Source organism: Pyxicephalus adspersus, chromosome 8 (genome assembly GCF_032062135.1).
Source record: "Pyxicephalus adspersus chromosome 8, UCB_Pads_2.0, whole genome shotgun sequence".
Taxonomy (NCBI): domain Eukaryota; kingdom Metazoa; phylum Chordata; class Amphibia; order Anura; family Pyxicephalidae; genus Pyxicephalus; species Pyxicephalus adspersus.
The window spans coordinates 69,163,456-69,175,373 of NC_092865.1; the positions used below are offsets into that span (position 1 = coordinate 69,163,456).

The following is an 11,918-nucleotide window of genomic DNA, read 5'->3' on the forward strand; positions in this document are numbered from 1 at the left end:
ATTTTCTTGATGCCCCTTAATCAAATAAAACAGTATATTCTGAATATAAAATGCCAGTGCACATATCTTTCAAAGCAGTTGGCCTTGGATTCAGAGCCTTAAAGTGTATTTTGTGATGCATTTGATGCTCCCTTCTTCATCAAGTATATACATTATAGCAGCCATTCTCAGCAAGAGTTCCATGGAACCACAGGGTTCTGTAAGAGGCTGCTGTGGGTTCCTCACACAGTGGCTGCTCGATCTCTAATTGATGATGAATGCATAGTTGTGAGGTCAACACCACTTGCTAGAATCAGTTGTATGGCTCCAATTATGTATTCAGGTGTCTGTCAAGTTGGTTTCTAACTAGCACTGTAAGGGGAGCTTACTCTTTTTTATTCTCTTTTTTAAAGACCTTCATGACCTGAAATTTAAAAAAAAAAAAGATGAGAAAGGCTGCATTAAATATAAAGCACTCCCAGCAATGGTCAATCAAATGTAGATCTATCCCTGAACTGTTCAATCCATGTGACACATATGGGTCTATTTAAAAAGCAGTGAATTTGAAACTCACTTAAACATTCCCTGGAGAATTTTCTAGGTCTATGTGTTTTAAAGGCAGTAGCTGATTCTCCACTATGAAATTTTAAAGCAAATCCCATACTTTATAGATAGACCTCTAGAATTTTCATTCCGTTTGGTGCCTTTGAGGACAGAAATTTGTCCCACACAGATCTTCTGAATACTATGTAGAAATTAATATTATTACTTAGCTACTGTATACAGGTAGTCCCCGAGTTAAGGACATCCGACATTTGGACGACTCTTAGATACGAACGGGGCTTCCTGCTTGCTCGTGTGCAGGACGGAGGCTTGAAGGGGGCGGTTTGCATGACTTGCTAAAGAAATCTTTGTACCTGTTCTGACTTACAATAATTTCAACTTAAGAAGAAACCTACAGTCCCTATCTCGTATGTAACCTGGGAACTACCTGTATTTTATATTAAAATATATCTTAACAATAATATTTTAAACACTAATGGCTTTGCATTACCTAACAGCATTGGGTCTGACTTATTAAAGCTCTGCAAAGCTGGAGACATTTTCATCAGTGAAGCTGAGTGATCCAGCAAACCTGGAATGGATCTGGCCCAGGAATCAAAACATTTGCTAGCATGTAGCAAATGACTTTAAAGCAATCTACTCCAGGTTTTCTGGATCACAGAGTTTCACTAAGGAAAGTGTATCCTCCTCAGCCTTGGAGAGCTTTAATAAATCAGGCCCAATGTATTATATCAGTAACAGTATAGTGCATTGAACATCACTCCATACGTATCATGAAGCAGCATATGTTTTTATCACCCAACAGGAGTTTATTATGGCAGACGTAACAGTATATTACCCAAAAACATCATACTGGAGTCAACATAGTGGGAAATACTCATGCTGTTGTATCACTTCCATTACAGTGTATTCACAAAGGGTTAAACATTTGTATTTGTGGGCTATATTATCCCCCTGTGATATAAAAACCACATTTATATATGATATCTTAGAAGGTTTGGTTTAGTAAATTTTGCTGTAAATAGGTTGTTGTGAAATATATATAAATGTTGAAATATATGTTAGGATAAACTACAAATGCAAAATGTATTAGATACAACCAAACAAAAGTTGGCCAAAATGGTAAAAAAGATCTGTAAGTCTAAGGTGTGAAGGGGGTTAAAGGTGCTGGGTGGTGACATTTCTAGGACTACGTTGGACACTGAACATTGGTCTGTTGAGACGGATTCACTCATTATCATATGTATATCTACATGTGTATGTGATGTATGAAATATTAATCACCCTGGAAGGAAACCTCACACTTATTATTTTCTTGTTTCCTAGGACCTCTTGTGGCATTTTTTAGTACTAGCATGAGGCTTTACCTCTTTGTGAGGACCTTATAGCTGCATTTTTTTAAACGTAGCACATCATGGAAATCATTTAAACTGGTAGTCGCCAACTGGTGGTCCGCAAGAAAATTAGGACATTAATTGCAATGTTTATGTTTATTAATATTAAAACAAAAATAATATTCTAATAAATTCTTATATTCTGAATGACAATTTTCACCTTTATATTGCACTAAATTCACGCACTGTACTAGAGATGGAAAAACAAGGCAGGCGCAGCGTGACGTCAGTGTAGTATTAAGTTGTATGAAGGAACCGTTACCGAGCCGTACGCTTCAAGTATTGTTTCCACCATTACAACAGTCACCCCGCTCCGCCAATACTGATTCTCATCCCATTGATTTATTTTATTTGTTTATTTCTCAGATGTTCCTTTAGGTAAGTAAGACCTTACCTGTGTATTTTCTTTACCTGTTATATTTAATTACATCAAATAGTTTGACTTTGATAACTATGATTTCTTGTTTGATCTTAGAATGAAATAAACCCATAATGAGTGAGAAAAAGCAAACACATATTTTGCATTTCTTTAGTAATACCAAAGATAATACAACTAATGATAATAGTAACAATAGTAATACTTCACTTATCTGTGAGCTGATCAATAAATCAGAGCCGCCACAGTCCTTGTCAGCACCATTAGGGAGATCATTATTTTACAAATGTATTTATCTTTTTATAAAAATGCATATTAATGGTCCACAGGATTTAAAATGATGAATTTAGTGGTCTGTGAGGTCTGAAAGGTTGGCGACTGCTGGTTTAAACCATGTAAACATTCCAGATGCCGCAGTGCAAAGGTATGTCCCCATGTCAAATAATTCCACAAACACTGATGAACCCTAAAATTTGCAAAGCACACAATAAAGAGAAGTGAATGTGAGTGCAACTTAGAGCCGTGCCAACACTTAGTCCAACACTGGATCTGTGCTGGCTTTGTCAGTGGTCTGCAATTAAACAAAAGCTACAGAAGCTGTATATTGTTTGGCTGCTTTTTTCCTCATTGCATGGCTCATACCTAATTTATTTCATGGAGAGCTAATAAAAAGGGGAAATTAGTATAATACATAAATGTTGGTCAACACTATAAATTCAGCAACATTATTCAAATATACAAAAGGTCAGTGACATTAAGTGTCTGGCACCTCTCCCCTCTAATAATTGGTGGTCAGTGGTATTAAAGAAGAAACCCCTCCGAGGAGTCACCGTTGGTCACTGACATTTAAAACCTTCTTCTCCACAATTATGGGTGCTTTGTGTAGATTTCCCTAAATTTGGGATCTTTGTCCAACGCCGGTGCCAATGCAGTCACAGCTCTGCCAGAAATTTGAATCTGCTGTTCTGCAGCAGAAATGAGCTGAATGCTGGAATGAGTGTTCTAGTATTTTGCTCCAGAAAATATCTTGGATCTGCATTTAAATTTCAGGATTGTCCTGCAGAATTAGGGATGGTTGGGGGTTTGCGTTGGGGTGGATCAGAATGTGTACTCATTCTGCTATCTGCTTTTGGGCCCTTACTGTAAACCACTGGGCTGCCTGTCAAACAAAACTTTAGGGGCCCATTCACACCACTTCTCCTGTGGAAGCAGCCTTGCACAGGGGTGTGTCATTGAAAGTTTGGGCTCACAACAAATGGTTAGAATATTGTTGACTAACTTTAAAGCTTAAGAAAACTGACAGCTATGAATCGAGGAGGAACCATTTGAGCATAGAGAGGATATAGATGTGGAGCTTGTCAATTATTTCTCTTTAATATGGGATGGTGGTAGGGGGAGATAGATAAAAACTACTGGTGTTTGGAATTTTGTATAATTTTTTATATTACTTTTTTTTTATAGTGTCGTGGGGAAAATATACCTTGGCCTTGGCTTTTTATACCTTTGGGAACATGGGTGATGCCTCCCTTAATAAAAATGGCATTTTAATTTGAATGTCTTTAATTACAGTACCCTTAATTGTATTTGGGGAGGAAGTGCTGTAAGTAAAGGGGATAAATCTGTTTCTATCCAAAAAACAAATTCATTCTCAAAATTGAATAAAAGGGTATCTGTGCCATTAATTCAGCCAGCTTCACTGATATTAACGTATCCTTTCCAGCCTTTAATAAGTCAGGTCCTATGACTCCCCAGGCAGAGTTTTACTGGTGGGGTAACTTTTCTTTTGATAAACTGAAAGGTTTTTTTTTACCTCTCTTTATTACATCTCATTTTGCAGACTTTTGAGTGAATTCAGACCTTTGCTACCCTATATGATACCCTTCATGCAGGGTGACAAATAAACTGTGCTCTTAAATGTGTGAAGATAGGAAAAGGATCTTCTAAAATGCACACACAGAACAAATTCTTTTGTTAAGGTAAACCTGCCACAAACCTGAATCAATAGAAAATTTGCAAAAGTAAGATTTGGTGAAATCCAGACACAACTACTAACAGATCCATAGGCACATTGACAGCTGGTATAAAATGCACATTTCCACAACTCCCATAAAAGCCAAACATAGCTATACCTTAGTTATTTCCTAAGGCTCTCTAGATGTCCATTAGTGAAATATACAACCTAGTCATGAATATATCCATAGTCATGTAGACTAATAGCCTAGCCAAATTTTTGGGGGAAAGCCAATTAATCTAATGGAATGTGGGAGAAAACCAGGGTACCCAGAGAAAACCCATGCAAACACGGGGAGAACCTGCAAACTCCATGCAGATAGTGTCCTGGCCAAGATTCAAACTTGGGACCCAGCGATGCAAAGGAAAGAGTGCTAACCACTGAGCCACCCTGCTGCCTCTGGGATAGATATAAAACTATTCACTAAAATATCAGTTGCATAGGCTATGGAACTCTAGTAAATGATTATTTAGTACTATCTCTTGGGGTTGTGGCTATTTGCTGTTCTTGAATTTTTACCTTAATTTTCTGTGCACCAATCTTTGGCATAATTAACTCACAGTGCATGGCAGGACTGAACATTTGCAGTTCCCCTCTGTACTAAAACAGGTGTTTCTGCTGCTGTGTATTACTCAGCAAAGAGAATTTTCCACAGTGGCACACAAACAGCAAGGAACTGCAGACTATGACTAACTCTTCCCTTCTCTATCCAAAATTCCCCTTCACAATGATTATCTCCTAGCAGCCTATGTCTTTGAACATACAGATGGATTCAGTATGTGGTTGTCACTGAAGGTAACTTCTGCTTTTCAGTGTTTTCATCATATCCTCAGCTTGAATTGCTTTTGTTCCTGTCTAGTTTATTTGTGCAAAAAGATTTCCCTTAGGTACCATTGGTTTGGGTTACAAAGTCAATGTTGCCATTCTACCTGCTGGTGGCAGTCTAAGCCTTATGTATTTTATCCATGAGAAATAATTACTTTTCAATAGGAATTTTAGTCCATTAATATCATTTTCTGAAAACTACCTGCAAAGCGTTGTAAAGTTTGTTAGGCAGGTACAAAAATCATTGCTTGTTGTATGTTACCACTTACACTTACAGTATATAGCGATTTCATTTTTCCCTGGATAAAAAGTTTAAGTATTTTAGCTCAAACTTGAAACTTAACTAAGAACAGTTTTATTTGAAATGAGTCAACATCTACACATTTGAATTTTTAGTCTATGCTGGATTGGATTTATTGATTTAGGATGTGTACTGTGCACCTGTAAATTATTAGCTGGATGTAGAGCGCTGTCCGAATTTTTCATTAATTAGTAAATAAATTGTTATGTTTCCAAGAACAGTATTAAAGCTAAATGTGACAGAGGCAAATCAGGTTCAGTTATTAAAGATCTGTATTCCCCAATGCATTGTTACACATATTTTTTAAAGATGTAAATAGTGTGATCATCTGCATTTGACATTGTATGTCTGATATACAGCGGAGGTCAGAATGGGCGGAAAAAAAGAAGCACAAGATGCCAATCAGTTTATGTGCTGCCAAGGAGAAAGTTAGAAAGATTATTTGCTTTGGTGTTTTTCCTTCAACTTTCATTTACCGGCTTGGGGCATGTACATGACTGTCAGGGTTCAAAAGATAAGGGCTGAAGGATGCTCTTATTCAACCTACAATATCCATTATTTACCCAGGAGGCAATACCTCCAGATTGGAGGCAAGTATTGCAGCAAAAGCTATTTTTCAATCTTTTACTTAACTATTTTTCACTGAAGATCCAATTAAATGTTTAAAAATACAATATTTTGAAAACATTCACAGCATAGGTCTCAGACAATTTTTTCTGCCAGTGAATTAACCAAGAGACATGAGGCTTTCCGGCCATTTTAATAAAGCTGTGCACAGAGCTGTAACATGTAGACCTTAGGGTACTTTTGGACAAATCAAATTGCTTCTGACTGCAAAACTTAGCTGTACTTTTCAAATCATTGTTAAACTTTTCAATTCCTGGCATTGGTTCACCATTGGTTTATTACTAAATACCAGCAACCTTTACCGTACCTTGGCACGAACAGCCTCCAGACAAATGTATTTCTAAGATTTCATGTACATTATAAATTGTAAATTGCTTATTCAGTCTCTTTCAATAAAAAATAAAGGACAAAGGTAGGGGTCAAGTAATAGTAAAGCTACTTCTTAATTGTTTACTTCATGACCCGGGTAGCTCCTATGTCACCAGTCCCTCCCATATCCACCCAGCCAACTACCATCACCCCCCCCAACTCCTTCAAATAAAACAAACAATCGTGTTTGGAAGAAATTGGTTGTTCATTACACAACATTTTATACAAAACATTACAAACATAAATATATATAAATACAAATAAATATATAAACTTTTAACAATATAAACAATTCTACATTCTAATTTTCCCTAACCTCTAACACTCCTAATCATCCTGATCGCTTGCAGATCTAGGAAGGAAGGCAACCCCCAGCAAAAATCAACAAATCACCGAAGTCTAGGGATGAGCGAGAATGCCTCTGACATTCGTAAAAATTTCCACGAACTTCCGATGGGTCCCCGAAATTTTGCAAATTCCATTGAAGTGCAGGTTCCCACGCTCCCTGGGCTGTACTTATTATTGATATGTACAGCCTAAGGAGCGTGGGAACCAGCAGTCACAGCTGATTGGAGGCACGCGAGAGCCCCTAATCAGCTGTGACTGCAGGCGAACTCCAGATGAACTCTCAATGGAGATTCTCCATTGAAAGACCACCTGAGTTCGACGAGAACACGACCTCGTGGCGAATGACGATCATGTTCTGTAAGTGAGAAGGGCCTGATTCTCTGCGAGATGGAAATTAATAATTTCACTCACTCATCTCAACCGAAGACCAGCGAATTGATAATTTTTCAGCCCCCAGGTGCTGCCCCTTGCCTTGGGTTCCAACTGTTCAACAGTTGCCACAAAACCTGCCTTAACCAAGGACAACATCCCACTGATGGGTCCTTTTACCAATATTCCAACATCAACAAGACTCTGCCTACCCCGGACCCCAACCAAAACTTACTAACAGACAAACTAGCCAAAGCTCAGGGCGAGAAGCTCACTCTAGCTAGCCAACTACTGTTGCCCCCCTTTTTCTGTCAAGCCCTTTTACCTCCTCCAGACATCTCTCCACCCCTAATGATCACCCCACCATACCCCACACCCTTCCCTTCCTGCCTTAACCATGACCCTTGAGCTGTCATCAGGATTTACCTTTCTCAGCCAATCACAGAGCAGTAGAGGTGATGAATGGGGAGAATTGATCTTATTTAAACTCTAGTGTCCGGGGATCCCACACTGACAGAATAATTTCCACGGCTGTGCTCATGAATGAATACAGCAGTGGGAATCATCCTGTCAGTGTCACCGGCCATGGAGTCACATACTACAGTCCTACTCAGGATGCAAGAGCAATCAGGGGAGCAGAGCTGTCAGCGGAGCTCCCCTGATTGCTCTTGCAGCCCGAGAGGAACTGTAGTATGTGCCCTTGGAGAGAGATTCTCTCTCCAAGAACACATACTACAGTTCTGCTAGGGCTGCTCTCTGATTGGCTGAGGAAAGGAAAATCCTGATGACGCTTCGACTGTCTTCAGGATTTACCTTTCCTCAGCCAATCACAGAGCACTAGAGGTGATGAATGGGGAGCCTTGTCCTCATTTAAACTCCAGTGCCCCGGGGATCCCACACTGACAGGAGGATTCCCATGGCTGTGCTCATGAATGAATGCAGTCGTGAGGATCATTCTGTCACCGGATGATTCCCACAGCTGCGTTCATTCATGAGCACAGCCGTGGGACTCCTGTGTTCTTCTAGAGAATCTCTATCCAAGAACACATACTACAGTTACGCTAGGGCTGCAAGAGCAATCAGGGAAGCGGAGCAGTCACCTTTGCCCTCTTCTCCCCTAATTGCTCTTGCAGTTCTACACAGTCATGAAAATAACCCTAATCCCCCCCCCGTAGACTTTAATGGTGTTCAAATTCAGCATTTGATCACCCAAAAAATATCGGGCTTTTCGATAGAATTGCCACTGAATCGAATATTGAGATATTCGACCAACACTAGTCTTTAGGAGTTAACTACTGTTACTGTTTGTTGTATTACAGTAATTACATATATTATATACATATATTATATTATATTATATATTACCTATTAACCAGCCCTTGGGTTATTCCCTAGAGTTGAACTTTTGGTAAAGGGCTGTCTCACGCAGAATATAGGCATCATGGCATGAACTTCTTGTGCATACACTCATGATTCTCCTGTTGGCATCACAGACTACTTGCACATTCAGCGAATGATACTGCTTCCAGTTTTGAAATTAGATTTTCTGTTGTTTAGTGGCCCGAATCGCCACATGGGTGCAATCAATGGCCCCAAAATATTTGGAAGTCCTTGAAGAAATCAATCTACATTCCTTCACTTCTGAGCTGTGTGAGGAAAATGAATATATAGTGGAACAAGGTCCAAAATGGTGTTTATAACCTGCATAAACACCCTGGATACTGTTGGCTTGCTCAGGTCACAAACTAATCCAGAGGTCGTCCGGAACGGTTCCCTGCCTATTATGTATAGAGTGGCCGGGATTCTGGTAACTCCTGGCTCAACCTGGCTTCTTTTGGTCTTGGGTGCAATATTGTCCTCCAAAAGAGTGTAGAGGTTATGGATGATTTGACATGACAAGCGGAATCGCACTTTAACATCGTGCTCCTGCATGTCATCCAGGTTAGTCAGATGTAAGAAAAGACATGGCTGCTGGACCCATACAAGATTTTGGGACAATGTTGAAGGCTGCTCCTCACCTTCTTGGGGAGATGGAGTACCATTATCCCCTGCAGCAACCAACAATCTCCTTATTCATAACAACAGAGAATGCGCGAATGCATGCGCGAGTGTGTGCGGGGTGCACATATGGCGCCTTCGGGAGTGCGCAAAATGAACATGCATAGTGCTTGCGTAACGTGTGTGCACCATTGCAACTCTTTATATTTTCAGAGAAGTTCTCAGCCTTTCTCCTTGCAACATTAAAAATGTGTTATTCCTTTTGGAAAAATATACATTTAAAAAAAAAAAAAAATATATATATATATATATAAGGTAAGAATTCACCATTTACTTTACTCATCAAAAACTTGCCTTTAAAAGATAATTGTGCTTGCTAATTGGCCAACTTTATTTCTGTTGTTTGGGCTGAGATACTAGGGGGTTCAACTGTGTACTGGATGCAAAATGTATTGTTGAATTATGTTTACAATCACATTTGGTTTGAAGAGAACATCTCTAACAAACACAACTACGTTACTTTTAAGGTCAGAGGTTGTTTGCAGAGTGAGCAGAGAGAAATGCAGTAATGGAAACTTAAAAACAGGTTGGTGTAGGATAAGGGCATGTTATATATGTATTCACAACCATTGTGTAAAAACTATTTTTTTGGTTTTGTAAGGGACACCTTGATTTTAGTTGCATTTTTTATTTTATCCCCCCCAACTGACAAAATATATTAATACATTAATATCCCCCCCCCCCCCAACTTTGTAACAAAATGTATTAATATTCTCGTAAAATGTAAAAACTTTTTTAAAACATCATTACAATTATATTTTATTTTTTTATTCATATCTAAATCTGTTGGGCATATCCTGAGGAGGGTCAATCCCAACTGATGCTCTATGGCAGACATCCTCCTGTGTATCCAGTACAGGTTCTCTTGTAGAACCGAAAGACTTTGGGAAAAACATTTAAGAAAAGTATTGATCTTGGAAAAAAAAATATTAACCAAGTAACTTACCGGCAGGATGTCTGGGCTAGGGTGGGGATGGGACCTCAGCAGGGCTGGCTGCCTCCATCGAGCATGAACTTGCTGCGTATGTGGAAGAAGGCAAAATAATTAGGGAGGTAAGTACTGAGCGAATGTAATATTATAATATGCAGCTAGTTCTTAAATTGCTTAAAGTGCTAAATAATGAAAGCTTTGTTATCTAGTTTCATCGAGTTATTACTGTTTTGCTGTTTACATCTATCAAAACAAGAAAGCTGCCTCCTGGGGCCAAGCTAATTATGGCAATTGAACTAAAGAAATGCATTTTGGTGTCAATTAAGGTTGTGGCTTTTCACAAGGGACAAACTTGGATAAATTACATTTTACCTTTGGCTTCTGTTAAAAGCTGCCTAGACATGAAGCTAGTGATACACTCATAATGATACTTATTGGAGCTAGGCCTAACAAACCATATCCTAGTTTATATTATTTGTCCTAAAGTAATGTTAAGAACTTAGAAACACCTATAAATACTTCATTCAGATGCGGAACTTGTGTCCCCTGGAGGAGGTGATGGCAAGGCCGCTCCACTAGCTGTACATAAAAAATAAACACCATAAGTAAAAGTGGGTGGGTCGGACTAAAGTAGATTTGTAAGGTTAGTCAAGGATACCAGATTAGTACTGAACTTCTAACAGTTACTTTTTGGTTATGTAAATAAATGTTAGCCAACAACCTAGAAAGAACCTACATTTGACGCAAAAGCATGATTAATGAGTGAAAGCTACATAAAATCATGCTATATCTTTGTAGTTTTACCTAAAAGTGGTAAAAGTGTTATGAGAATGTGTTTGATTTAAATATTTTTAACAAAAGGTGATTATAAGAATAGCTTACAGGCAATGTCTTCGGCCTCGGTCATCTCCTCTCCCTCGTCTGAGGACTTGGGCTGCTCAGGTGGGACAGTGGGCTCCTCCGCTGTGACAGGCTTGTCCTACATGGTAGGCTCCACCTCCTCAGCATCAGGCTCCTCCTCCACATCTTGGAGCATGGCCAACCGCCTGGATGGCAGCTTGACGATCAGCAGCCGTAATAAAACCTAGGAAGTGATAAATAGTTCTAAGTCCAGACAATACTACCTTTCTCAAAAAACACAGCCCCTTAACAAGAGCAGAAGACAAAATGTAATACTTACCAGAGACAATGTGGTCCCCTATTTTGTGGAGGAAATCCAGTCTCCTCCCCTTCAGGTCGCTCGAAGTGTGCTATACCTGGAGCACACTTGGGAGACTCCCTGCAGGGGTCCACAGCCTCTCTGCCAACCTCTTCATAATACATCACTTGGCATATATCAACGGCTGCTGATGGTACTGCTGGAGAAGCATTGTCTAAAGAAAAAACAATATTTATTTTTCAAACACCTCCTAAAACATCTCTAAGGAATTAGTTGTTTACAAAAAATAGAAAAACTGTAACAGATTGGTTTTGCAGATGTGAAAAGTTAATATTGTGTGTATATACATACAGATACATTAGTATAGATATGTCTATTTACTAATACTAATATTCTTCGTGATTCAACCCCACTAAGCTGAATCCCAGCTAGATCATTTAAAAAGCACTAATTAGTCTCCTAGATTTAAACTCTCTTTATACTGTTTCAGTTTGAGTGAAGCATAAGTGCCAGACATACAAACAATCGAAGGCAAAAATTTTGGCACCGTTGCATTAAGGTCCGAAAATGCAGCACATGTTTATTTATTTTGTTGCCCCTGTAAGAA

General features: G+C 39.0%; 1 long non-coding RNA gene across 2 annotated transcripts; it reads right to left on the bottom strand.

Moving 5' to 3' along the window:
* Positions 1 to 73: 73 nt before the first annotated feature.
* LOC140336259 (uncharacterized) lies at positions 74 to 11,521 on the bottom strand. 2 transcript variants are annotated; one of them, XR_011921854.1, is made up of 4 exons: positions 11,333 to 11,521; positions 11,035 to 11,236; positions 10,168 to 10,239; positions 74 to 403 (listed from the first exon to the last, which is right to left on the bottom strand). It is a non-coding gene; the product is annotated as an uncharacterized lncRNA (long non-coding RNA). The 2 variants fall into 2 exon arrangements; XR_011921853.1 differs by lacking the exon at positions 74 to 403 and having other exon boundaries at positions 10,041 to 10,239.
* Positions 11,522 to 11,918: the final 397 nt, after the last annotated feature.